This window comes from Notamacropus eugenii, chromosome 4 (assembly GCF_028372415.1).
Source record: "Notamacropus eugenii isolate mMacEug1 chromosome 4, mMacEug1.pri_v2, whole genome shotgun sequence".
NCBI lineage: Eukaryota > Metazoa > Chordata > Mammalia > Diprotodontia > Macropodidae > Notamacropus > Notamacropus eugenii.
The window spans coordinates 236,074,815-236,102,345 of record NC_092875.1 but is presented as its reverse complement, the minus strand read 5'-3'; positions in this window follow the sequence as shown (position 1 = coordinate 236,102,345).

The following is a 27,531-nucleotide window of genomic DNA, read 5'->3' as shown; positions in this document are numbered from 1 at the left end:
CCATCAGGGAAAGACACAGCAGTCAAGGCTTCTGTATCCCAGCCCATGCAATGGGCTCAGGTTATGGAAGAGCTCAAAAAGGATTTTGAAAATCAAGTTAGAGAGGTGGAGGAAAAACTGTGAAGAGAAATGAGAGAGATGCAAGTAAAGCATGAAAAGCAAGTCAACACCCTGCTAAAGGAGACCCAAAAAAATGCTGAAGAAAATAACACCTTGAAAAATAGGCTAACTCAACTGATGAAAGAGGTTCAAAAAGCCAATGAGGAGAAGAATGCTTTCAAAAGCAGAATTAGCCAAATGGAAAAGAAGGTTCAAAAGCTCATTGAAGAAAATAGTTCTTTCAAAATTAGAATGGAACAGATGGAGGCTAAGGACTTTATGAGAAACCAAGAAATCACAAAACAAAACCAAAAGAATGAAAAAATGGAAGAGAATGTGAAATATCTCATTGGAAAAACAGCTGACCTGGAAAATAGATCCAGGAGACACAATTTAAAAATTATGGGACTCCCTGAAAGCCATGATCAAAAAAAGAGTCTAGACATCATCTTTCATGAAATTATCAAGGAAAACTGCCCTGAGATTTTAGAACCAGAGGGCAAAATAAATATTCAAGGAATCCACAGATCACTGCCTGAAAGAGATCCAAAAAGAGAAACTCCTAGGAACATTGTGGCCAAATTCCAGAGTTCCCAGGTCAAGGAGAAAATATTGCAAGCAGCTAGAAAGAAACAATTCAAGTATTGTGGAAATACAATCAGGATAACACAAGATCTAGCAGCTTCTACATTAAGGAATCGAAGGGCATGGAATAGGATATTCCAGAAGTCAAAGGAACTAAGACTAAAACCAAGAATCACCTACCCAGCAAAACTGAGGATAATACTTCAGGGGAAAAATTGGTCTTTCAATGAAATAGAGGACTTTCAAGCATTCTTGATGAAAAGACCAGAGCTGAAAAGAAAATTTGACTTTCAAACACAAGAATGAAGAGAAGCATGAAAAGGTAAACGGCAAAGAGAAGTCATAAGGGACTTACTAAAGTTTAACTGTTTACATTCCTACATGGAAAGACAATATTTGTAATTCTTGAAACTTTTCAGTATCTGGGTACTGGGTGGGATTACACACACACACACACACACATGCACATGCACACACACATAGAGACAGAGTGCACAGAGTGAATTGAAGAGGATGGGATCATATCTTAAAAAAATGAAATCAAGCGGTGAGAGAGAAATATATTGGGAGGAGAAAGGGAGAAATGGAATGGGGCAAATTATCTCTCATAAAAGAGGCAAGCAAAAGACTTTTTAGTGGAGGGAAAAAGAGGGGAGGTGAGGGAAAAACATGAAGTTTACTCTCATCACATTCCACTAAAGGAAGGAATAAAATGCACACTCATTTTGGTATGAAAACCTATCTTACAATACAGGAAAGTGGGGGATAAGGGGATAAGCAGGGTAGGGGGAATGATGGAAGGAAGGGCAATGAGAGGAGGGAGCAATTAGAAGTCAACACTCTTGGGGAGGGACAGGATCAAAAGAGAGAACAGAAGCAATGGGGGGGCAGGATAGGATGGAGGGAAATATAGTTAGTCTTACACAACACAACTATTATGGAAGTCATTTGCAAAATTACACAGATATGGCCTATATTGAATTGCTTGCCTTCCAAAGGGAATGGGTGGGGAGGGAGGGAGGAAGAGAAGTTGGAACTCAAAGTTTTAGGAACAACTGTTGAGTACTGTTCTTGCTACTAGGAAACAAGAAATACAGGTAAAGGGGTATAGAAAGTTATTTGGCCCTACAGGACAAAAGAGAAGATGGAGACAAGGGCAGGGAGGGATGATAGAAGAGAGGGCAGATTGGTGATAGGGGCAATTAGAATGCTCGGTGTTTTGGGGTGGGGGAGGGGACAAATGGGGAGAAAATTTGGAACCCAGAATTTTGTGAAAATGAATGTTAAAAGCTAAATAAAAAATAAATAAATAAGAAAATAGAAAAAAAAAAAAAGAAGAGAGGAATCCAGCAACAAACATGAACAAAGTCACTGAAAAATGACTTGGAAGCAAGATATTTTATTGGGCTTCAAAGGAAATTTTTAGTAAAAGATTCTGTGTGGTTCTCATGAAGCAAATCCAGGGACTTCAGAGAGTCTCTGTGCTGGCCATACTCTCACCTTGGAGGTTTAATGGAGTTGTTGCAATAGTATTTCATGAGCATCTTATCCATGGAGTCCTCTTCTATTCATAGGCTCATACTCTGAAGTAGGAAGAAATGTAGCTCAGGGCACTTTTTTTATGACTCTCAAGAACTATGACCATATTAGTATGCCTACACAGGAGGTACGGTCTGATAAACAATATTTATGAAGTACCCACCTAGATTTATCTGCAATATATCATAGATGTAAGGGCCACCATGGTCAAATCTCCATCACTGGAAAAAAATACAAATTTTTTGAGCATAGTGTAGGCCAGGGGTAGTAATACCATTGTGTATCACCTGATTGGAATGCTAGATGGCATAGTGCTGGACTGGGAGTCAGGAAGCTCTAAATCAAGAAGTTCTGAGTTCAAAGCTCGTCCCAGATACCAGCTGTGTGATGCTAGACAAGTCATTTAAATTCTATCTAAAGGATTGTTGTAAGGATAAAATGAGATGTTTATAAAGTACTTCCCAGTCCTTAAAGCAGTACGTAAATGCTAGTGATTGCTGAGCTGGTTCTGGGACTACCCTTTGTGTCCTGAGGGCACATCACTGCAAGGTACCATGAACAAGACAAACTACCACTACATCTTCTTTGTACCAATTCAGAACATCCCTCCCTCACCTTATCTATCCCAGCCAATCCCTGACACTCATTTGTGTTCTGGTGAGAGAGAGTAAGGTGATAGTGGTGGAGAAATTGCAATGACCTTGTTTTAGGCACTGTTGGAGACAGAAAAATGAAATAGACTTTCTTGGTTCATATTCTCATGGAGCTTATGATCGAAACAGGAATGAGACTCTTGTAAGAGATAGAAAAGATGATAAAGGATAAGAAAATAGGAGATCATATTCAATTCTTTTGCTTCTGTTTCCTCTACCCAACAAAGACAATGTTTGGAGTGCAAAGGATAGAGAAAAAATGGCCCCATCTGACCAAATGACACTAACTGTCAGGATCACAGAGACAATGAGTCCATGTCCCTAGACTTCTAATGAAGTACTCTGATGAGATCGATTTGGATTCTAGCTGTTATACAACTGTTAGCTCTCCTTCCTAGCTCTGTATCACCTTTATAACTGATAAGTAAGCCACCTACACCACCCAATTTGAGACCTCTGTTCAAAATGATGCTAGACTAGGAATGATCACTCTTCAGATTCAGGTATTGAACCAATTCTAACCCCGTTTAACTCTGCTGTCCTCTAGTCCATATCTCTTCATCTTCCCCCCAAAATTAAATGTAATCTTTCTTCTAATCTACCAAAGGAGATGAAGTAAGTCTAGTGTGACTGGCTCATGATCAAATCATTTTTTATCATTTCTTCCCTTTTGAGATGTTCACTAGCCCTCCATTTAAAAATGCATTTTGACCCGGAAAGATTTACATGAACTTCCAGAGTGAAATGAGCAGAACCAGGACAACACTGTACACAGTAATAGCAATATTGTATAATGAAGAATTGTATGACTTAGCCATTCTCAATAATACTGTGATGCTAGACAATACCAAAGGACTCATGATGAAAATGCTATTTGCCTCCAAAGAAAGTATTTTTCACTTTTTCCTCCTTCCTTTCTTCTTTCCTTCCTTCCTCCCTTCCTTCCCTCTTTCCATCCTCCCTTCCTTCCTTCTTTCCTTCCTTCCATCATTTCCTTTCCTTTCCTCTCCTTTCCTTCTTTCCTTCCTTGCTTCCTTCTTTTTGTTTGAATTTTCTTCCACAAAATGTATAACATGGCAATATATTTTACATGATTGCATATGTATAATGTATATCGGAATGTTTACTATGTCAGGGAAGAGGGAGGCAGAGAATTTGAAACTCAAAAGTGAAAAAAATTACAAAATTGTTTTTACATGTAATTGGGGGAAAATATTGTTAAAAATATACATTTTGAAATTTTGACATCATTTGAAGGCAAACTTACTTGCCTATAGTTTGACAAAGACTCTGTTTTCTTCCCTTATTTTTAAAGTTAAGACAACGCTTGCTCTTCTCAAGTCCTATACACCTCTCCCATTTTATACAGTCTTCAAGAGATCATTGAGAATGTCTTTAATACTCACATTCACCAGTTCTTTCAGAATTCTGACATATGTTCATCTGGGCCTGGCTACTTGAATTCATCAAGAGTAAATAGGTGTTCTCTTGCTCTCTCCCCACTTATCCAGCTTCCTATTATTTTCTGTTCTATCCCTTTCAGTCCAAAGATTATCCTCATTGGCAGAGAAACCAGATGCAAAATAAGTGTTAAGTAGACTACCTCATCTATCTCTAATAGGAATCCTATCCCTTTTTTGATTTATCTTTTTTCACTAAAAATATCCTTATCAGTTATCCTTAGCTTTCCTCACTAGCCTCAGGTCATTCTGAGCCACAGCCCTCCATATGATTTTTATAGGGCCATGTCATGCTTTTACATTGATTCTCCTTTCCCGGCCCCACCCTTGTTTGTCCTTGCTTCCATCTTCTTTACATGGTGTTTTTTTTCTCCCTAAACTCACTGAGTTCTCTAAATATTCCTGTTGGCCTCTTTAGACAATTCTCTTCTCTCCACCAAAAAAAAAAAAACAGCAAAAAAATAAAACCATTATTCCCCTTTATCCTTAGAGATTTAATTCTTAAAAACATTCTGTCTCTCTTGGTTTGATTTCTCCTGAAACATTTTAGGCCTTGGGATCTTATTCATGCTTTCTCTGAACTCTTTGAAATATATCCTCCAAAAATGTAGGGTATGCATCAGACTATGCTAGTCTTTCTCTCCTTCTGTATGAAATTCTAAGTAAATGGCCACTTTCCCCCAAGGATTCCACATCCTTACTGCTTTAGCCACCAGTTTCCTATTGGTGAAAATAACATGCAGGAGATCTCTTCACCTCATTGCTTCCTTAACCTTTTAAGGTATAATATTATCATGAAGGGAAGAAACAAAAGTATTAGCTATTCTGCTTTAGAGAGAGAGACAGAGAGAGAGAGAGAGAGAGAGAGAGAGAGAGAGAGCATTCCAGCAGGTATCTGGAAATTGAAGTCCCTCATCACTACTATTGCATGCCTCCCACCAGTCTTGTAATTTGTTTTCCAAACCTCATTTACTTCCTCTTTCTGATCAAGTATCCATAGGAATAGGAAGAAGTCCTCACTTTCTCTTGTCACAGTAGGGACCCCTATCAGGGAAATAATTATGGCCTATTCCTCCAGGGAGAATAGTATGTAGGAAGGTCAGGAAGGAGTTTAGAGACTGTATATGCTCTCTAGGCATTTGGAAGATCAGGCTTGGAACTGAAAATTTTGGTAGCATGGAAGAAAAATTAGTGGTTGTGGTTGTCTAGAAAGAATATTCCAAGTATGCATGTATGTGACATGAAAGAATGAGAGACTGGAGTCTGTGCGTGTGGGTTGTGGAGCCTGGGAGTCAAGGAAATGTGTTTGGAACTTGGTGTGAAAACAATGGGAATGACTAGGGAAGGCTGGGAGTACAGCTGTAGGACATCTGAGGACTGTCCTAAGAAAGAAAATGGCTGGAAGAAAGGTTGTGATAAAGATGCTTGCTGAGCAGGAGGTGCCAGTGCTCCAGCTACAGACAAGCTGGGAATCTCAAAGGTCAGTTCCCTGGAGGCTTCATATCACAACATCAAGCTGTTACTTCTAAGGAGCAAAGAGACAGGAAATGCAACTTGAATTGGCACGGCATTTCAGAGGAGAGATTCAGTACCCATGGTTTTGTTACCTTCTCCTTAAAAACCTTATGTTTCAAGGAAGTTCAGAAAATAAAGTGTCAAAAGGTTCTGAATTCCGGACTAAAAATCCTCTCTCATTTTTTTGAGGGGTCAACAATCACTTTAATCAAGTACATATGTCATTCACTTGGTTCAAGGGGAAAAAGTCAACACCTTGAACTTCAGAGAAAATACAAACAGAGGAATAAAGACCAGCAAACAGGACTTCCAATTGTTGCACTGTAAGTATTACATACATCACAGATCAACAGACAGATTCAGCTGTCTGACCATACCAGAGACTGAAGCGTGAACATCTGGGTTTTCAAAGCCAGGGGGAGACTTAGTGGCTGCCCAGAGTCTCATCTGGCCAAACACTTCCAAAGAGTAAGTTCCCTATTTTCTTAACCATGACTCTTAATAATACTAATCCACATTTATATGGTAGTTGAGGTTTACAAAGCATTCTCCTAATCAGCTGGGGCAGCTATGTGGCACAGTGGCTAGAGAATTAGGCCTGGAGTCGGGAATACTCATCTTTTTGAGTTCAAACCTGGCCTCAGACACTTACTAGCTTGGTGACTCTGAGCAAGTCACTTCACCCTGTTTGCCTCATTTTCCTGATCTGGAAAATGACCTGGAGAAGGAAATGGCAATTCACTCCAGTATCTCTGCCAAGAAAATCCCAAATGAGGTCCCAGAGAGTCAGGCACAACTGAAGATAACTGAACAACCAAATAACCCTGTGAAGTAGATTGTATGTGATTTCCATTTTCCAGATGAGAAAGCTGAGGCTCAGTGATAAAGATAGCATGTTGTAGTAAGAGGCAGGGTGGTGTAGTGGACAGAGCACTGGACTTGGAGTTAGGAAGACCTGGGTTCAAATACAGACTCAGGCAGCTATTCAATGTGTAACCCTGGACAAGTCTTTAAACCTCTCTGTGCCTCCATTTCTTCATCTGTAGAATGACAGACTTGGATGTGATTGCTTCTCAGGTTCCTCCCAGGTTGAAATCTATAACCTTATTCTCTTATGCTTTACACATTCTCATCCTGCTGGTATCAGGGTCAGGATTCCAATTCAGCTATCCTGATTCTACTTCCAGTACTCATAATTTCTAACTTTTCCCCCTCAAAAATCATCCAAGAACAGATGACCTCTCAGAAGCTAGAATATGGGCCCAGAGGGCTTCAGACTGGAAGCAGCCAGCCTCTGAAATCCCCAGAAAAAAAACAACTAATCTCTGATTCAAGAAATACTGTGCTAGATTAAAAGAATCGATATGGCATAATAGGAAGATCATTGGATTTACAAGCAGAAGACCTGGGCGTGAATTCCATTTCTTCTATTTACTACCTGCAGGTTCTTTGACAAGTCATCTCCCCAGTCTGGACTTCAGTTTCCTCATCTGTTAAAAAAAAAAAGGAGGGGGCGGGGACTGGCTGATGTCTCAGGTCTCTTCTGACTCTACCTCCTATGATCCTGAGTCCAGTCTTAAATTTCCCCTCAACTATTGGTTCTGTCCTAATTGGGAAACAAAAAATAAAATGAAGATAAAAAATTCCAAGTGTGGTATTCCAAGAGATGAGTCAGGCAACAAACAAAGGGAAACCAACAGGTACCAAGAAATAACACACACACACACACACACACACACACACACACACACACACACACACACACACACACACACACACACCTCAAGAGGTCACTCAAGGCACAAGCTAGGACCTTTGGTTAGGCTGTCATCTGAATAGGAGAGGACTCCGAAGGAGCATATAAAAGCTATCCTTCCTTCTTCTCCATGGCTTCTAAGATATGATGGAACCATTAGTTCTGTGGGAGCTGCTTTCCCCTGAGGTTGCCAAGCAGGTGTCTAAAGGGAAACAGGAAGACTGCATGGGAAACTGAGTGCACTAAATACTCTTTAAAAGTAACAGCTCCCTTGCATACCCAGGCTGTCAGGGCTTCATTTTGTCAGATCTGACTATTGCCTGAAACACCTAGAGAACCGCACAACTCAGGGAGTTGAAGGATCAGTGCCAGGGGGGCTATACCCACCTAGGATACTAACACTAACACATCCTACAGGCCTGAGTTTCAAAAAGTAGCTAGCACTTGAAGACACACAAAAAAGCCCATCATCCCCCTTCCTTGTCAGCACAGCAGGGAGAGACCAAGTTATCATGATAGCTAGGCAAAAATGCCCTCACTAAGATGAATCACAAATTTGCTCACAGACTGGCTATGTCCAAAAAAGAAAAGAAAAAAAAACCAAACACAAAACTACAACGCAGCCCCAAACAGCGCTGACTTATCAAACAGCCAGATGACATTTCAGGGAAATCTGATGATTAGATCCTAAGTCTGGCCATCTGCAGGATGTAAGAAGAATAGAAGGAAACTGAGGAGGTTTTGGCGATCACATTTATAATTAGCGATTGAAACAATCTTCCTGGTGCTCTCTGTATGAGACTTGAATATTTCTACTGCACAAGATGATGATTCAGAGCCTGGATAATTATAACCGCTTGTATAGAGTCGAGCACCCATTCCCATTAGGAAAGGGAAGTTGGTGTGCCCGATATGGTCTGCCTCCATTTTTGTTAACATTGTTAGTCCATGCCAGCTGAAAAACCAATCCCCTCAACCCACCCCCATCTCCCATTCAAATACACAGTTCTCCCTGAGTATTTTCTATGCCCATTTAAAAGGGAAACTAAAGCTAATTTATAGCAAGGTGCTGGGAAACAGGTTATTGCCAGTAATGTTTTTTACTGTATGTAATTTTTGTCTCTTGAAATATATTTGAATTGATGTGATAAAGAGCCATGATACAACTGATTTGTCTTATAGCTCTAAGAGAAAAAAAATGCAGTATTCTCTAGAAAGAGAAAGAACAATAGTCTTGGAGTTATAAGCCCTGGGTTCAATAGCAGCGACATCAACTCAACTACAAATAAACCTAAAAAGCTTTGGGATTTTAATGACCAAGTCTGGCCCTGAGAAAGAGATGAGAAAATGAACGAACCTCTTTCCCTTCTCTGCAGACTTAGTAATTTGTTGGTTAGTTGTTTTTTTTCTGAGATGCTTTTTTCCTCCCTTTCCTTTTATTCTCTCTCTCTCTCTCTCTCTCTCTCTCTCTCTCTCTCTCTCTCTCTCTCTCTCTGTGCCTCTGTCTGTCTCTAATAAAATATGACTTTCTGGGAAGGAGAGTGGGGATCTATCTATCTATCTATCTATCTATCTATCTATCTATCTATCTACCTACCTATCTATCTACCTATCTATCTATCTATCTATCTATCTATCTATCTATCTATCTATCTATCTATCTATCTATAACAAAGGATAGCTTTCTGGCAAGGGGAGTGGGGATATATTTGGAAGTGATGGTTGTAAAAGCAAAAGATAACAATTTTTTATTAAAGAAAAAATTAATTCAAATCAACAAACATTAAACACTTAACTATGTCCCAAGCCCTGGGAATTCCAAGATAAAAATAATAATTAAGGAGCTTACATTTTGCTAAGGGGAATTCACATTTATTACGGTGTTGTAAGGTTTGCAAAACACTTTCACAGCAACCCTGTGAGACAGGGTAAGTAAATACTGTTATCTTCATTTCATAGATAAGCAAATTAATTCTGAGTGGTTAAGTTGCTGGGTCAAAACAGATATTTAGTGTCTGAGGGTGGAGTTTGAACTCAGATCTCACTCCCTATCCAGCACTCTGACCATTGAACCATTATGCGTACATGGATAAAGATAATACAAGTTAACAGAAGCACACCTGATGAGAATGAACTGAATTTCCCAGCATGCCTTAACTCATAAAACGATTTCACACTGAAAGAAAGATGTCCCTAGGACTGTATTTTCAATAAGACTTGTATACCTGTAGCACAAGGTGATTGCTTCTCAGGGAGACAGTGGGAGGATAATTTTAGGAAGGGGAAAAGTCATGATGCAGGTCAGAAGAGGCGCAACTGAGACTACAGTGCCAATTTCAAGGAATGCAGGCATTCTACCATGTTCTTGAGACACAATGGAGCATGCTGAGAGTAGACATGAGTTGGAGCAGAATGATGCTAGCAAGCACAGTATTGAACTCCAAGGTCATGATTGCTTGTACTGAAGGTTTCCAGCTTCCAACTCTTTCTGTTTCCAGAGAGAGAGAGAGAGAGAGAGAGAGAGAGAGAGAGAGAGAGAGAGAGAGAGAGAGAGACTTTTCCCTATTTCAGAGATTTAAGTCTCTGAGAAGTTGTTTCTTCAAGTTAGCTTCATGGGAATTGGGATTTTATATTCATTTTGGAGTACTGTTATAAGTTTTTATGTCAATTTGCTTTACAATTCTAACCTAAGTATTTTACTTTTTTTTGAAAGGAAATGTGTTTAAGTTTTGGCTCTAAATATTGCTAGCTCCATGACTTTGGGCGAGTTATGTCTCTTCTCTGGGACTTTATATCTTCTAATGGGAGGGCTGAAATAACTGATTTCTAATTCTACGATTTCTATGCCGCGACATCTCTTGGAAAGTCTTCTCAGTCATCAATTTAAAGACTGGTGGGGTTTTTGCTTGTTTATACGGACCTGTGATTTCATCAATGGAGGAAGCTCATGCTGATTAGCAGGGGTAACTCAATTATAATTTATAGAGAGTTATCTAGGGTATGGAGAGATTAAATAATATGACCATGGACACACAGCTACCATGGGAAAATTGTTGTTATCATCATTCACCATCATCAGTGTGTCAGAGGCAGAATTCGAATCTGGCTCTGAGGACAACCAGGGAATGAATTAGAAGGAAAGAGGACCATATTTAGAAACTTATCACCATAAAACGTCACAACTAGAAGAAAACTTAACACTCATCTCCTCCCCCTCCCCACTCCACTTCCATTGTACAGATAAAAAATCAATGACTAAAACAAGGCCTAAGAAGAAGAAACTGTTTGCTCAGGTGAATGGAAAAAGCCAGAACTTGAATTCAGGACTTTAGAAACAGTCAAACTCTCATTCTGCTATCGCATCACTTCCTAAATCAGAAGGAATGAGATCTACTATAAAGTTACCATATAATTTTCCTTGCTTTCTTCCCCTCCTTTACCCTCTCAGAAGGGCTGTTCCTACAATTTTGCATTTGGAGAGCTGATGAAAGCTTCAGGTTCATGGAACCAATTATCATATTATTCCCTCGAGTTTCTTTACCTGAATGAGTAGAGATCCGTTAGAGCAAGAATAAATACACATAAACGGGACACAGAAACACAAACGCCCTTCAAACACACACCACTATCACTCGATGAGGATCAACCCATAAGCATTCATTAAGTACCTACCATGTACTAGGTTGTACGGTGGATAGAGTGCCAGATCTAGAGTCAGTAGGATCTGAGTTCAAATTCTGCCTCAAACACTTATTAGCTGTGCAGCCCTAGGAAAGTCACTTCATCTTGTTTGCCTCAGTTTCCTCATCCAGTAAATGAGCTGGAAAAGGAAATGGCAAACCACTCCAGTACCTTTGCCAAGAAAATCCCATATGGGGTCACAGAGGGTCAGACACAACCATAGCAACTCAACATCAACAATAATAGCATACACCAGCCATTGGAGAGAGCAAAGACAAAAATAAAATAATCCCTGCTCTTGAGGAGCTTACATTCTAATTGGGAGATGTATGCATGCATGTGTGTATGCATGTGTGTGTATTTATATGCATGTATGCACATGTGCATGCATGAATGCATGTATGAAAGTATGTATGAATTATATACAAAATAAATTCAAGATAGTTTTGGAAGAAAGGCTGTTCGTACAGATGAAGAAATAAGGAAAAGCTCCGTGTTGAAGCTGGAAATTGAATTGGCTGCATCTTGAGGGAAACCAGGAGGCCCAGAAGAAAGTGAGAACAAGCACCTGAAGATGAACGCTTCCCCTCTGTTGCTAGGAGACACTCAGAATTCCTGTCAAAGCTCAGTGACATTATAGGAATCAGGAGGTAGATTGAGGTGTGCAAAAAGGAGAAAAATAGTACGGAAAGTCCCACAAGAGGAAATAGGAACCAGAAAGAGTGCTGAATTTGTGCTGACAGCACCTAGGCTTAATTACTAGCTCTGTTCCAGTCTAATGTCTCTATCTTATCAGCTGGATGACCTTGACCAAATCACTATGCCCCTCTGGGGCTGTGTGCCTTCATTTTCCTAACCAGGTCAACAAGATGATCTCTATAAGACTCGTTGAGACTCTGAATTCTATGATTCTATATCTCTTGCCCATGAGGTTAAATTACCCTAATTCAGTTAATGCCCACGCCCTAAGCTGGTCGCCAAGTCTAGCAGGTCTACCAGGGAACTTTCTACCATCCCCTTGCCCAGCCTCCCACTTCTCTTCAGTTCTAAATCTTTTCACTTGGATCAGAAATTTGCCTTATTAATCATATGCAAATATCACACTGATAGGTTTCTGCATATAATTTGTTCTCCAGCACACTCTGCAAAGGATTCAATTAAAACTGAACCAGAGATCAGAGAGGCCCAGTCAAACATGCAGCTAAATGCCAGATTCTCCTCATTTGGAGAAAAGAGACCCATCCCACCCTGAGCAGCCAGGGGAAATAAAGCCCTTTGAACCCCAGCACCACTGAGTAACCTGATCCAAGGAACTAGGCTTCCAAATCCCCGTTTTGAAAACTAACCCAGAACTGTGGCTGGGAGTGAAAGAAGGAAAAAGCAAAATGCACTTTCAGGAAAAGACATCCTATCTTTTTCTCCCAGCTGCTAAATGAGGGGAGGGAGGGGGAGAACTCATCAATACAGAGAAAGGGCAAACTCCGCCTGTCTGACTCTTTGAACAAGCCGTCTTCTAGTTGTTTAAATTCGAGACTGTCACAAATAGAGATGCATTTCATACAGCTGTTTGCTCAGGACTTAACCTTAATTCTCCTTCAAACATTGTTTATTGTTAAGAGGCCTTTGCATTCAGGAGTCGTTCCCTGGCACATCTGCAGTGGGAGAAACAATTCTGAGGAGCTGGCTAGAGCAGCATTAGGGCTGATGCTAAATACTGCATTGTGCCGGGGGAAAACAGTGAGATAAACACGGAGGAAACCAGCTCTTTGCAGCCAGGGCCCCCAAGCATGTGCGCAAGCGAATCCTGATTTGAGCACCAGCAGCTTCAGAGCGCCCAAAGGTCAGGCTAGTCCAGAGTCCTCAGAGCAGCTGGAAGAGCACTAGGGGCCAGGACCAGGGCCCTCTTCCGGACCAGCTCAGTTCAGGGCGCTGGAACCAGGTGGAGGAAGAGGAGTGGTATCCTGTCTGTGTCTATCCCGACCAAGGAGAGGCCCTCTGACCCAGCCAGGAAAAGATGGCTTTCTCTGATAGGGGTAATGATTACTAGTTGGAAACAATGGAGTGGGGTGCTCAGGGAAGGCACCAGTGAAACGCAAGTCCTGAACCTTGTTACGGAAAAAGTTATGACATGGTCTTTCACTGATTAATGAGGAACTGGGGTTAAGCGACAAATTAGAAAAGAAGTTCTTAGCTTTTTGTGGGTGTATCAGGGACCCCTTTGACAGTCCAGTGAAGTCCAGAGACTCATTCTCAGAATATGTTCTTAAATTTAGAAAATAAAATATAGTCTTATGAAGAAAAGGGGAAGCTAGGTGGCACAGTGGATACAGTGCCAGGCTTGGAATCAGGAAGACTTGTCTAAAGAAGGAAAACTGGTTCCTGAGTTCAAATCTGACCTCAGACATTTACCAGCTGTGTGACCCTGGACTCACTTAATCCTGTCTGCCTCGGTTTCTTCATCTGTAAAACAAGATGGAGAAAGAAAAGGCAAACAGTATCTCTGCCAAGAAAACGCCAAATGAGACTTGACTGAAAACAACTAAACAGCAAAAATTACAAAGGAAACCAATTATTTTGACATTATAGTTATCTATCTATCCATCTATACGTGCGTATGTACATATGATTTTAAAAACAAGCTTATGAATCAATCCCAAGCTAACCATTTCTAGAATAAAGACTTACTTCTCCTTTAGCACTCAAATTGTAATTGAACTTTTATGTCACTGTCTTTTCTGCTGTCATACAGGATGAGAGGGAAAAATGATACTTCAAGAGGAAGGTTATCATAGAGTTCCTTTAAAGCTGAGCTCAAGCAGCACCATAGTTTTGCTTTTCTCTGCATCCTCAGGGCTTAGCACATTTCCCAAAACATAGTAAGTGTCTCATAAATGATTACACTGACTAAGTTGCCTTCTGTCTTAGGCTTTTCCCAGTTCCCCTCCCCAGTTTCCCCTTCCCTCACACAGTTACCCTGTATTTATTTTGGATATGCTATTTGTGTATATATTACCTCCACTAGTAGAATATAAGCTCCTTGAGGACAGGAATTATTCCCTTTTTGTCTATCTCCAATCTTTCTTTCACTTTAGAACAGAGCCTAGCACATAGCAGAATGATAGCATTAGAGACTGAATCTGTGATCTCATTGATTATCAGGAATTCCCAGGTAAGGAAATGCCATCCTTCAAAGTAAGTTGGCACCTTCATTGTAGCTTAACAGTCTTATAGAGTCGCCTAGAACACTGAAATGTTGTGACTTGTTCTAGATCATCATAGAATGATGTCCTAGGTCATCACAGAATCACCAAACGGCATTAGAACAGTGTCAGAGGTGGGATGTGAACCCAGGTCTTCCTGACTTCAAGTTCAGTCCTGTATCCACACCAGCTTTTGCTGTCAGAACTGGGTCAGCACAGAGTATAAGCCTAATAAATGCTTGTTTATTGACCAACAGTTTAGATTCTAGCCCTGTGGATGTTATACACTTGATAGAACAGTCTCTCACTGGCATCCTTCTATGGAATATGAGTTTTGGAAAGAAAGATTAACTCCATTTGGAAGAAGGCACCAAAGTAAGACTGATGAAGAAAGATGAGAAAAAAGCTAGAATTTTAATGATGAAAGGGAACTTGGAGATCATCTGGTCTGACCCTCTCATTAAAGGGATGAGAAAGCAAAAACCTAGAGAAGTGATTTGCCATAGGCCTCTTATGGGAGAATATCTCCTTTTTGAGTTCACATGGTTGGTATCTGCTGCTGAAATTTATCTACCACAATACAGAAATTACAGAAGTTAAAAACCTAGGTTTTATCATGCTAAGGCATAGCATAGGACCTCAAACAAAAAAATAAACCCAAACGACAATTAGGATTCTAACAAAGCCTCTTATAGACAAAATTACCTCAGAGTGACAGGCGAAAAATTCTTTTACATATTGCAATTTTGTAAATACCTCTTAGATCATAAAAGCTGAAGAAAAAACAGATTCATAATTCCACACTTCCTTGAGTGTCATAAAAGTTGAACACATTTACTTAAGCAGAGTCAAAATCTAAGGATTCCATTCCCTAAGGAAACAGACATAGTTAAACAGACTATAGGTAAACTAAGTCAGGTTACAGATTAAACTCCATTGAAAAGTTCACAATGGATTAAGGGAGAAGGCATTTACATGTCTCCAAGGAGTAGGGACAGGTGAGATTCTTCATCTAGTTTCTTATCTAAGGAATGGTTAGATCTTAAGTAAATTGTCACATCCCATGCATAAGTTTCTGCCAGCTCAGTAACCTCTTAACTAGAAGAAACAGCCCTGACCTTCTCAAATAATAAGACTTAATAAAAGGAAATAAAAAATTCCCATAACAGTAAAAAAAAAATTTCCAGCTATTTAGGGAAAAAGCAAGGTCTTGAACCTGGGTCTCCTGATTTCTAGTCCAGGGTTCTTTCTACCATTATGCTACACCATACTTTCCTCATGTGGTAAGGAGAGATCATATCATATGCATTTTTTATAAAGCATTTCAGAGAAACGGAGAAAATCAAGCTGAAGTTATAAAGAAAATTTGCAATCCTAAAGAAATGTAAATCACATACCTGTCTAAAGGGACATCTGCATAGCCCAGGGGGAGCATCTGCTCGTCTAAGAGGTGGGGCTCTGTTTGAGATTCTCTCCTTAGGAAAAATCTTTGTTCCACTGTGACTAGTGTGACTGAGAATATCTGTGGTTAATGGTGATCCAGGCTTTCTCTAGCCCTGCCAATATGTGGGTCTGCATTGCTATTGGCAGACTCTCAATCTTTCCTTTGCCTCATCAAGAAAGCTATGGAAAGTGTCTTCTAGAAGAGTTTCACCCATTCTTCAAAGTTCCTCTGGGATGGTCATCAAGAATTTAAGCAGTGGCTGAAAATTCATTGGTTTTCAGACAAGATGGGAATAGCACTCTTTACAATCCACCGCCCAGCCAATTGTCTAACCCTTTTCAGTATAGCAGCACCTGCTCTCTTTAGCATAGCCCTTCAGAACCCAAATCTACATCCATAGAAGAACACACAAATTATGCTATATAATTCTTTATATAGACATCATATACGCTTAGTGGCTGCAATTTCCTCATCTGGAAGAAAGACAGTCCTTGTGGAATCATGACCTAGACATGTTGCCTTTATAGAACTAGAATGCCAGCTAGCACTTTCTGTCTTAGACTGACGTTTACCTTAAAGGTGAGAGAGAGAATGTGGTCCTTTTGGATTGGTCCTTTCTGAGTTTGAGAGTTCATATCAAAGAACTGAGTTCAAGTCCTGCTTCTTATATCTGCTGCCGATGCTACTACTACTACCACTAAACTACTGCTACTACTACTTCTGCTACTACTGCTACCACTACTGTTGCTGCTGCTAAGTGCTTCATAATTACTTCATTTGACACTCACAAAAATCTTGTGATGTAGGTGCTATTACTATCCCCATTTTACAGTTGAGAAAACTGATTTTGGTCAAATTTGAACTCAGGTCAACCTCCTCATTTTATAGCTAAAGGAAATGAGGCCCAAAGGGTGTATGTGACCTGCCCAGGGCTATAAACTAGTATCTGAGGCAGAATTTGAATCCAAATCTTCCAAATTACAAGTACAGTGTTGTATCCATGACTGCACCCCATCTTCCTTATTAACTGTTAGACTATGGGCAATTCACTTCACATTTCTGATCCTCATTTTCCTCAGCTATAAAATGATGTTAAATAACCCCTTTTACTGCTCAGGGTTGTTTCAAGAACAGCAGCTAATATTTAAATAGTACTTTTAAGTATTACAAAGTCTTAACAAATATTATGTCATTTCATCTTTATAACAACCTTGAAGTGCTATTGTTATCCCTCTTTTACAGAAGAGGAAACTGAGGCAGTAATAGGTAAAGCAACTTGCCCAGGGACACAAATCTTATAAGTTCTGAGGCAGGATTTGAACTCAGGACTTCCAGATTCCTACCTTGTCCAGGATCCTATCCATTGTACTATCTAGCTACCTATCACTTTTAGAGCTGGAAGGGATTGTAAAGATCCCCTTCATTTTACAGACAGGGAAACTGAATCATGTGGAGATTAAACGATTTGTTCCAGATGACACAGGAGGCAGAATTAAAACTCAAACCCTAGTCTTCTGACTCCAAATACATTATCTTTTCACCGTACCACACTGACCATGCTATGTAATCTGTATAATAAAAAGTCTGGAAATGTTAAAGTCCTTATGTAAATATCAGCTACTATTAATTCTTTGGATCCTGTGCAAGTCACTGGACACCACTAGGCCTGAATTTCTTGATCTTTAGATAGACTAGACACAGATAAACACAGAGACTAGATTGATTGGAAACAATCAATTAACTATAAAAATTAAAGGAGTAGTTTCAATTTCATCCCAGCTAAAATTTTGTGACTTTTTGAAAAAGTGCTAGAAGAGTCATTCTCCAACAGACAAATGGTCAAAGGATATGAACAGTTTTCAAAGGAAAAAATCTATCAATAAGCACCTGAAAAATATGCTCAAAATCATTAATAGTTAAAGAAGTTAAAATTTAAGTAATTTTGAGGTTTTACCTTACACCCCTCAGATTGATAAAGATGACAAATGTTGGGAGCCTATGGGAAGACAGGTACAATGGTCAACCATTGATAGGTCTGTGGTTCCATTATGGACCAGTCATTCTAGAAAGCAATTCCAAACCATGTCCAGAAAGTTACAAAACTCTGCACACCTGAACTATATCCTAAAGAAATCAAAGAAAGAAGAAAAGGATCTATATGTACAAAAAGATTTGTAGAAGCTCTTTTTATGATAACTAAAAATTAGAAATGAAGGAGTTGTCCTCCTATTGGGACAAATGTGGTACATGAATATACTTGAATAGTATTGTGCCAAAAGAAATGATGAAGCGGACAATTTCATAGGAAACTAAGAACACATTTCTGAACTGCTGCAAAGAACAATTTTTACAATGACAGCAACATTATAGAGAAAAATAACTGTCAAAGACTTTAGAACTCTGATCACTGCAATCGTAAATCACGAGTCCAAAAGAATGAAGATGAAATATGTCACTCACCTCCTAATAGAGAGATAATGAACTAAAAATTCAGAGACATGAATTTTCAGACATGGCTAATGTGAGAATTTGTTTTGCTAAATTATATGGATTTTTTTTTTCAGATTTTTAAAAAAAATTCCCCAATGAGGGAGGAAAAGTTAATTTTTTAAAAAATTATTTATTAATAACTTTATTATTTATCAAATTGCTATTGTTGTTGAGTCATTTCAGTTGTGTCTGACTCTCTGGGGTTTTCTTGGCAAAGTGTTAAGTAATTTTCCCAGGGTCACACAGCCTGTACATTTCTGAAACCAGATTTGAACTTAGTTTGCCCTGATTCCAGGGCCAGTATTCTATTCACTGCACCAGCTAGCTGACTACTTATTAAATTACCAAATTATTAGACAATTTAATATTAAAACATTTTATTTATTAAATGTCATTTAACATAATTTAAATATTTGTTATTGTATTACCTATTTGACAATAAAAATGTAATAAATGAAAAAAACCTGAAGAAACAATAATAAAAGGGTAAAGTTAGATGGGAAGTTGTGTGGCAAAGTACATTGAGCCTGGAATCAGGAAGACATCATCTTCCTGCATTCAGATCTGGTCTCCAAAGCTTACCATGTTGTGTGACTTCTCTCAAGTCACTTAACTCTACTTGCCTCAGTTTCCTCATCTGTTAATAAGTTCGAGAAGAAAACGACAAACCATTCCAGTGTCTTTGCCAAGAAACCCCCAAAATGGGGTCATTAAGAGTCATATGGAACTGAACAACTATAAAAAAGTAAAGGCATTTTCTTAGATTCTGTACCATCATAAAGACCATTAAGCTGAGTTTTCTCTGAATAGATAACATGTTACTCCCAATATCATCCCTCAGAGTAACTGGCCCAGTCATTGGGTTTCTATCAATGACCCTGGGTAGTCCTTCTTCCTTTGTGACCTGGGACCAGATATCAAGAAAAACCCAAATCTTCAGTCAAAAGAACCAAGTTCAAATCCTGTCAGCATTGTTTAACTCTCATTGTAACCTTGGACAAGTCTCTCTGGCTCTCCAGGTAGATTTCTAGACTTGTAACATGAGGATGTTAGACTAAACAGTGGATGAGATTCCTTCCAACTCTACATCTTTTGTCCTCTTGGGTCCTTGATTCTCTTATCCAGTTATCACCACAGACCAATCATTAGACTGTAAAAAGAATTGTCCCAGGGTTACAGGTATTCAGGACAATGAGTTCCACTGAGAAAGACAGCCTGGTCTGAGTTTGGAGTGAGACCATGTGCATCACTCATTCCCCAAGCACCCCTCATGCCTTACTTTGGCTGTTCTGAAATCATTCGGAGGAGACTAATTAGAAGAAAGCATCTGCTTGCTTGTAGTACGGTTGACTTCCCCTAATAATTCGAATACCGAACTGAATCAACATTAAATAACTTCAAATGTTCAAGGGCATGTTCTTTTTGGCCCTTACCTCCTTCTCTCCCCTCCCCCAACATTCAAGGCATCAGGGGAAGGAAGACCCTCAACAGCCATCCTATGTGTCTATTGTAAGAAAACAACAGACACCAGCAAATCCCCTAAATTGGTCAGAATCTTATCAGGACTAAGAATTCCCTTAACAGTCAGTTACAGCATTAACCACCTCCATAAACTAAATCTAAAAACAGCAGAAATAATAATATAAAAGATATTTATGGAGGCAATACATGATATGCAATAGTAAAGAGACTCCCTTCCCACCGTCAATCCATGAGTTTTGTGATGGTGGATAACTGGCAGTCGTCCAAAAACATAAAACTAAAGCACACCATGCATTCAAAACTGCAGTCCCCATCCCTTGTGCTCCTTAAAAAGGTGAGCAGGCATATGTATATACATCTTAGCAGGTTGTAAGTCGTAGGCCTTTTAAAGTTGGGGGAAAAAAAATCACAGTATTATTAGGAAAAATCATTTTCTCTGCATGTGTTTTTAAATTTCTATTTAATTAATGAGAAAAAGTGTCGCAGCAGCTAATGTGATTGCCACAATGCAGTTCCGAAAACAACACATCCAGAGACATGGGAAGAGGAAGGCCTGGTAGTGTGGGTGTTCTCAGACAAGCAGCAATACTTGGAGAACAAAGCCCTTGAGAATGCTCCATAATAGAGAACAATAGGGCACTGACAGAAGTGGGTGAGACATAATAACAACACCTTGTGTTCAAATTACACCTTTTGTCCTGGATTTCAAAGTACTGTACACATAAATTAAATCTCACAATATCTATCTGGGGCTACCCCCAATTCACAGATGAGAAAACAGCTACAAAGAGGTGAAATAAGTTACTCATTTCAGGAACACGGTTAGACTGGAATATTTTTCTCTCCTAGATTTTCTTCCACACACGTGGTGCAAATAATCTAAGACAAGGATATGAACTAAAGCAAAGTAAACTCAATCAATTCTCCTCAAACAATAGAGCTGTGGGATCTGGTGCAGTTTGATGCCAAGTGGAGCTTTGGAATATGCTTAGAGAAATGGAGCTTACATGTGGCCTTTGTTTACATTGATTATAATTGTGATAACTAGGGTGGGATGACTTATCCCAGGCTCAGCAATTTAGGGGACAATGAGAGTACTTGCACTCTTTTATTAGGTAGAGACATCTGATGGATTGAATGGGTAGCCACATCTTAGGAACATGCTTCCTGCCCTGTGTCATAGTATAGCCCTATATCTGTAACATCACTATCTTCAGCTCTGCCCACTGTTGGAAACCACCATCTCCACCAGTAGCACCTCTCTCCTGGGGCCCAGTGGCCGACAAACCACACAGCTGCCATCTTCGTCCCCCTCCTTCATCACTATGCTATCCCCATTTGTCTTCTGCCCCATTTGGGAAGTTAGAGTTCTTTAGATTTATTGTGAGGTTTAGGCCAGACTCAATGGAGGACAGGTCATCATTCTTCTGGGGTGATGGCTCCCAACCACAAATGACTCATAGGAAGTTGTTGTGGTGATGGTGGTTGTTTGTCCTTCGGTTTTGCAAAAGACCAGTGACATCATGGGTAATGTCTTGACTTCTGTGGATTTAAATAAGGCAGAGCTACACAAAGTCATCAGCCTCACTTTATCTCCCTGAGTCATAGAAGTCCATTGGACAATTGGGGCAATTGGTGATAGCTCAGGATGCAGCAGATGCCCTTAGTGTCCTTAATGTCGGACCAAGCCCTAAGCACTCCACAGCACCTACCTCAGCTTGTTCTGCCCATTCTGCTGGGGAAACTCTTCCATTCTTGGGGTGGATGTACCCCTAACTCACCAACAGGTTTGAGGCCTCACAGGAAGTAACCCTTGGTGCAATCAAGGTAGAAGCAGGGTAAGCTAGCCCCTCCCCCTTCCCCACTCCAAGCACCATTGTTTCCTTATTTGCATCTTTCCTCCATGATCTCTCTCTCTCTCTCTCTCTCTCTTATTCCACTGTGCTTGCCCAGGTACCAGCATTACCAATTATATCTTGGATTATCCTATGGCGATTCCCACAAGACAGACGTTCATCTTGGATTTCTGGCTAAAATTTTGCTCTGCCTAATGATCATGCAGTGCATTGTGAGCTGTTTGCGTTCTGAGTTAGTACTCTACTGCTCCTGAAGTGCTCTGATCAGAAGCACATCAAACATTTCCTGTCTGTCTGTGGTGTGTAAATGATGAAGGGAGAGAACAGAGTAGGGGACTGGTAAGGTAGGATCATCAGCCCTAATTTCCTTCCATTGTCAGCACAGTGGGTTACTTGTTTCTATAAAACTTTGGTTTCAGAGGGGACCACTCCATTTAAAAGGGACTCAATGCTTTCCCATCAGGCTGATGAAATTGACTTCTTTTATGGCGTGATCCCTATAAATTTCAAAATGGGAAAATGTTTGCTTTATCACTGTTCACATTTTGGCTAAATGCTACCCAAAGTGAAGTGGGAAAAAAACACCTCTGTCTTGTACTAACTCTAGGGGGGGAAATATAGAAAGAAAAAACAAAGAATGTAATTATAAACTGTGACCCAAATCCTTGTTCATTACCACTTCCCACCTGCTAGGAGATCCTCAATTGACTATTTAATCAACTAAGGTTCTTAAGCAGAATCTACCACAAGCTCAATTGCTGCAGTGTATGAAAAGAAACAAAAAGATGTTCTACAAAAATAAAGCATAATCATTAAGGCAATCTGATCCAACGAGCATTTATAATTATCTGAATACTGTAAGTGTTATTACTGACAGGGAAGAGCCTATGGCTAAGGTCTTGGATTGCTCCCAGCCTCAGCAGTGTGGTGCCTTTTTAATGTCTGTCTTCTTCCTCTTTTCTTTCTGGTTTTTCAGATAATGAGGGTAAGGAGAGCAGACAAGGAGCTTGTCTTTTTTTCTTCTGATCCCCTGATTAGATCTTTTCTTTCTCTGCCTACTGTCCCTCATTTTCTTTGTACTCTTGGTCCTCCAATCTTCTAAATGTCAGTCAGAACTCTTGCATCCTTTCCATTGTACCTGTCTGCCTCATTCCTTGAATATAACTCAATACATCAGTGTACAGATGCCATACTGTTTCTTAGTGTTTGTTGATGTGCCCTAATATCATTATATCACATCAACCCAGCAGGATTTTTATGTGCAAACAACTATAAAGGAAGGTAAGGCAATAATGGGAGAAGTAGTTTCTTACACTCATCGGTCTTCTAATAATGGAGCCTCAAATACAAATTCATCTGTGCCAATATCATGAAATTGTGATGCTCTCATTGATTCTTCTAATCAACCCTAGATAATTCCTATCTTCATTCATTCTTTCAGGCCACAGAATACCAACAGAGAAAATTATAAAACCAAGTTGATTGGGTCGACAATAAATTCAGGCTATCTTTACTCAGCTGTGTCCTCACTATTACATGACAAAACTTTTGATAATCTCTTATGGACTCACATCCTCCACAATAGACATTCCAATTATTTTCTAGTTCTCTACAATAATCTCATTGTTCCCAATAAACAACCTCACCTCCTCTAAATTAGTAAAATATCATCTCTTGACTTACCTTTTCCATTCCTCAAAACGTCATCTCCTGCCTCATTCTTGGCAATTTACATTCTCTTACAGAAAACCCTTATAACCTTCTGGCCTCTAAGTATCTCTCCAACTCCTTTGAATCATTAACATCTCAGAGATAGAAAGGACTCAAACTTCATCTGGTCCAACTCATACAAGAAGACATCTCATCTAACATTCCTTATAAACAATCATCCATGGTCCATGTGAAAACATCCAGGGATGAACAGCTTTGAACCTTTCAAAGCATTCCCTTCTAATCCTAGGCAGATCTAATAGTTAGGAAGCTCATATTAAACTGCAATCTGGCTCCCTGGGTTGGGAGTCAGGATGAGATTTTACATACAGATATGCAACATAGCCTGTAGTCCTTTTCATTTTAGTTTTTCTGTTTTTGTTTTTGAGAAAGGGTCGCCCATTCATCATTCCCTCTGACCCTTTAAAATGAACAAGCACGAGAATAGAGTGGAGCAGGTCACTGCTGAGGCTGCTTGACGCTTGTGGCTACTGGCTCTATGTGTCACTGCATGCCAAAGGCAAAGCTGAAACAGATCCTGGGGAACTGTGGAGGCTAATTATAGGGATCTTAGGAGAGGAAGTGGGACCAGAGATTCCAGATGTCAAGACAGATCAGGAAGTGGAAACAAAGACAGAGCGGGACTAAACCAGTCTGGTAAATCACATGGTCATGGAAAAGTCAATTGGTTGACAAGGAGAGGAAAATTTCCCAGTGACGTTCTATTTTCCTTTTTTCATACTCTAGATCAATATTCAGTTGAGGCCAGCACATTACCAAAAGCCAAGTGACTTTAGGTGTGGTGGGACCAGAGATAGTCTAAGAATTTACAGGATGAATACCCTCTGCTAGTAGCAAGGATACTGATGCCTTTGGGGGGACCACATAGATACATTGAATGCCCAGTGAGGAAAATCCTCAACTAGTGACAGAAATGTAGTAGTTACCTGGTGGCCAAATTTCATATTCTACTCTTTTGCTAGTTTAATTTGTCAAAGTGACAGCCTGTTTTTCTGTAGGCTTTTACAAAGTAGGAAAGAAGCCAGGTGCGAGATGCTATCGAATCAAGTGTTACCAGACATATGCCTGACCTAAGCCTCTCTCACATTCGTATCTCCTTCAACACCCAAAAGTGTCTTGTATACAACAGCCATATAACAAACCTTGGTTGAATTCAATTGCCTTCCAAGTGTTTATAGCTCTAAGAATAAAGAATGTGTTACTGCTTGGCTCCTCAATGACCTTTTAAGGAAGACCTAGAACTAAAGATAGTTATCTTTGAGAATATTAACTCCTGAAAGCCAGAGACCTTTCAGAGGGTATTAATAAAATACTACTGGATTGAATATGGATTTATTATACTCATTTAAATTATTTTCATGTCTTATGTGAAAAATATAGTATTACATCTTCCATTTGAAGACACTTGATAAGATAGATGTGCTAATGCTCAGCTATGCCCTATTAGTTAGACCTTTCTTAAATTAAGAATCTGAATTATAATGTGTCCAGTCATATTTAGGATAGCAATGCTGTGACTGGCGCACTCAAGTTAAATGTGTGTCTTTGACGCACAATCTATGTTTCTCTGAAACTTGTAATTTTTGTATTAGGGTATTATAGAGCAGTAGTCTAAAATAGTCTAATAGTCCTTCCAACCGATAATGATTGTGAATGGTGTCCTAGAGTCACACGAACTGGAAATATCCTGGACCTAGAAAATCATTGGTTCAGCATTCAAAATGATACAATGTTGACCGTAAGGAATGAGTATAATTCCTAAAATGTTGAATTCACAGCACATGTGAGTAAGATATTCATCCTTAAGGAATTTTCAAAGAAAGGAGGCAAAGCATACTACACACATTAGACAGGTGTATAAGCATGCTCGGGTGGGAAAAAGTACTGAGCTTGAGATAAGAAGACCTAAGTTCAACTCTTAGTTATGTAATCCTATCTGTACGAGTCATTTAACTGTTTTGAGTCTTAGTTTCCTTATGTATAAAACAGGGATAAGAATACCTGCCTACTGACATCATACTCATGTACTCGAAAAAACTTTATAAGCATAAAGTGTTATGTAACAGTAAGTGATTTAAATTGCTGGACTTGACATCAGCAAGATTTGGATTCAAATCCCACGGACTCTGTGTCATCCTGAATGGTTTTATCATATGGAGAATGTGCATGCTAACACCAATAGCACTTACGTCCCAGGGGAGTTGTGAAAGTTGAATGAGACAATGCATTTAAAGTGCTTTAAAAGCCTTACAACATTATATAGATGTCAGTTACGATTATTATCATTATTACTAGCATATGGTCATTTAGATCCATTTTTATTATTCTTAGATTATTATTATATGATCAGAGGACACGTGACTAGTCTACAATATTCATTTAGAATATGTTAGGTTGGCTCATTAGCATTTATAGCAAATAGCAATCAGACTTCCCTTTTAATAGACAAAAAATATTCAACTATAGAACAAAGACAAGTGCAATATCTTTTAGTCATTTCCCCAATATTGGAACAGGGTGAATGGGTACCATGAAGGAAGAGGTCATTGGAATAGAATGGAATGGAAAAGAACCTATACAGTTCCTTGGAATACCAGAGAAACACTAGGAGCACTTTGACCGTAATGAGACTTGATAAGAACTAATTAAGCTTCAGTTTGCAATGGAAAGGTCAATAGGTTTCACCAAATTAGATAATATATGGCAAGAGCTTTGCAAACTTAATTATTATTGGCTATGTACTGAGGCATGGGGTTCTAAGGACTAATGCCATATAGGTGAGTAATGAGACCTCACACCACTTAGCATCTGCTGTATTCCTGGAATGAGATGCTCTTCCCAGGATAAGCTCATCACTTCTAAAGTCATCACCATGTTGCAGACTCAAGCCTTGACTGATACTACCTGCCTCAACCACCTCTCCCCTGGTTGGAGGACTGGAAGGTAGCCACCATACTCCACCCAACGGCTTCCTTTATAGAGGGTAGAAGTTGAACTCTCACCTCACTCCATTTTGCATCTGATGCTCTACCTGGTTTCAACTCTTTGAAACAAGATGATCTCTGGTATTCCTTCCCCCTACACTCTTACTTGACACTTTTTGGGGTCATTTTCCCTTTTAGATTTTAAGCTCCTTGAGGGGTAGAGACAGTCTTTATTTTATCAATTGTATTTCCAGCGATTAACACAGTGCTTGGCATATAGTTGTTGTTCAGTTTTTCAGTCATGTCTGACTCTGTATGACCTCATCTGGGGTTTCCTTGGCAAAGATATTGGATTTGCCATTTCCTTCTCCAACTCATTTTACAGATGAGGAAAGTGAAGCAAACAGGGTTAAGTGACTTGTCCAGAGTCACACAGCTAATAAGTGTCTGAGGCTGGATTTGAACTCATCTTCCTGACTCCAGGCACAGCAATCTATACACTGTGCCACTGAGCTGCCTGTACTGTGTTACTGCTATTCATCCTTCATTCTCAAAGATGACCAATGCTATCACAAGGATGATGTCTTGACTTGAGAGTGGGTTGGACTTAAGTGAGTCAGAGTTGCATAACATTATTAGCCTCACTCTGTCCTCCAGAGTCATCTGAGTCCAATGGCAAGATGCAAGTCAAGATGATTGATGATGGTCCAGACCCATATAGCAGGCACTTAATACATTTTTATTGACGTGGATGGATTAATGGGTTTTAAGAAAACGACCAATTATCACATGTTACACTCAGTTTTCTCAGGCAACAGTATGATCTACACCTGTTTCCATCTTGGAGATGATAGGATATACTGAAGAAAAGAAAGAGACAATGCCAGAAAATGACTTTGAGGGTCTAATTGTCTGGGGGCCCAGAACTTGGAATTCACTAAGTGTATAGGGAACTCCCAGTGAGGAAATTTCCTCTATTGGTACAGACCAATAATTGCTCTATGATCCACAGTTTTACAGCATGGAGGTTGGGGGAGTGGTCTAAGAAGCTGAGAAGTTGTTACTTGGTCAGGATCACAGAGCCAGGACTTTAACCCGGATTTTTCTGACTAAGTA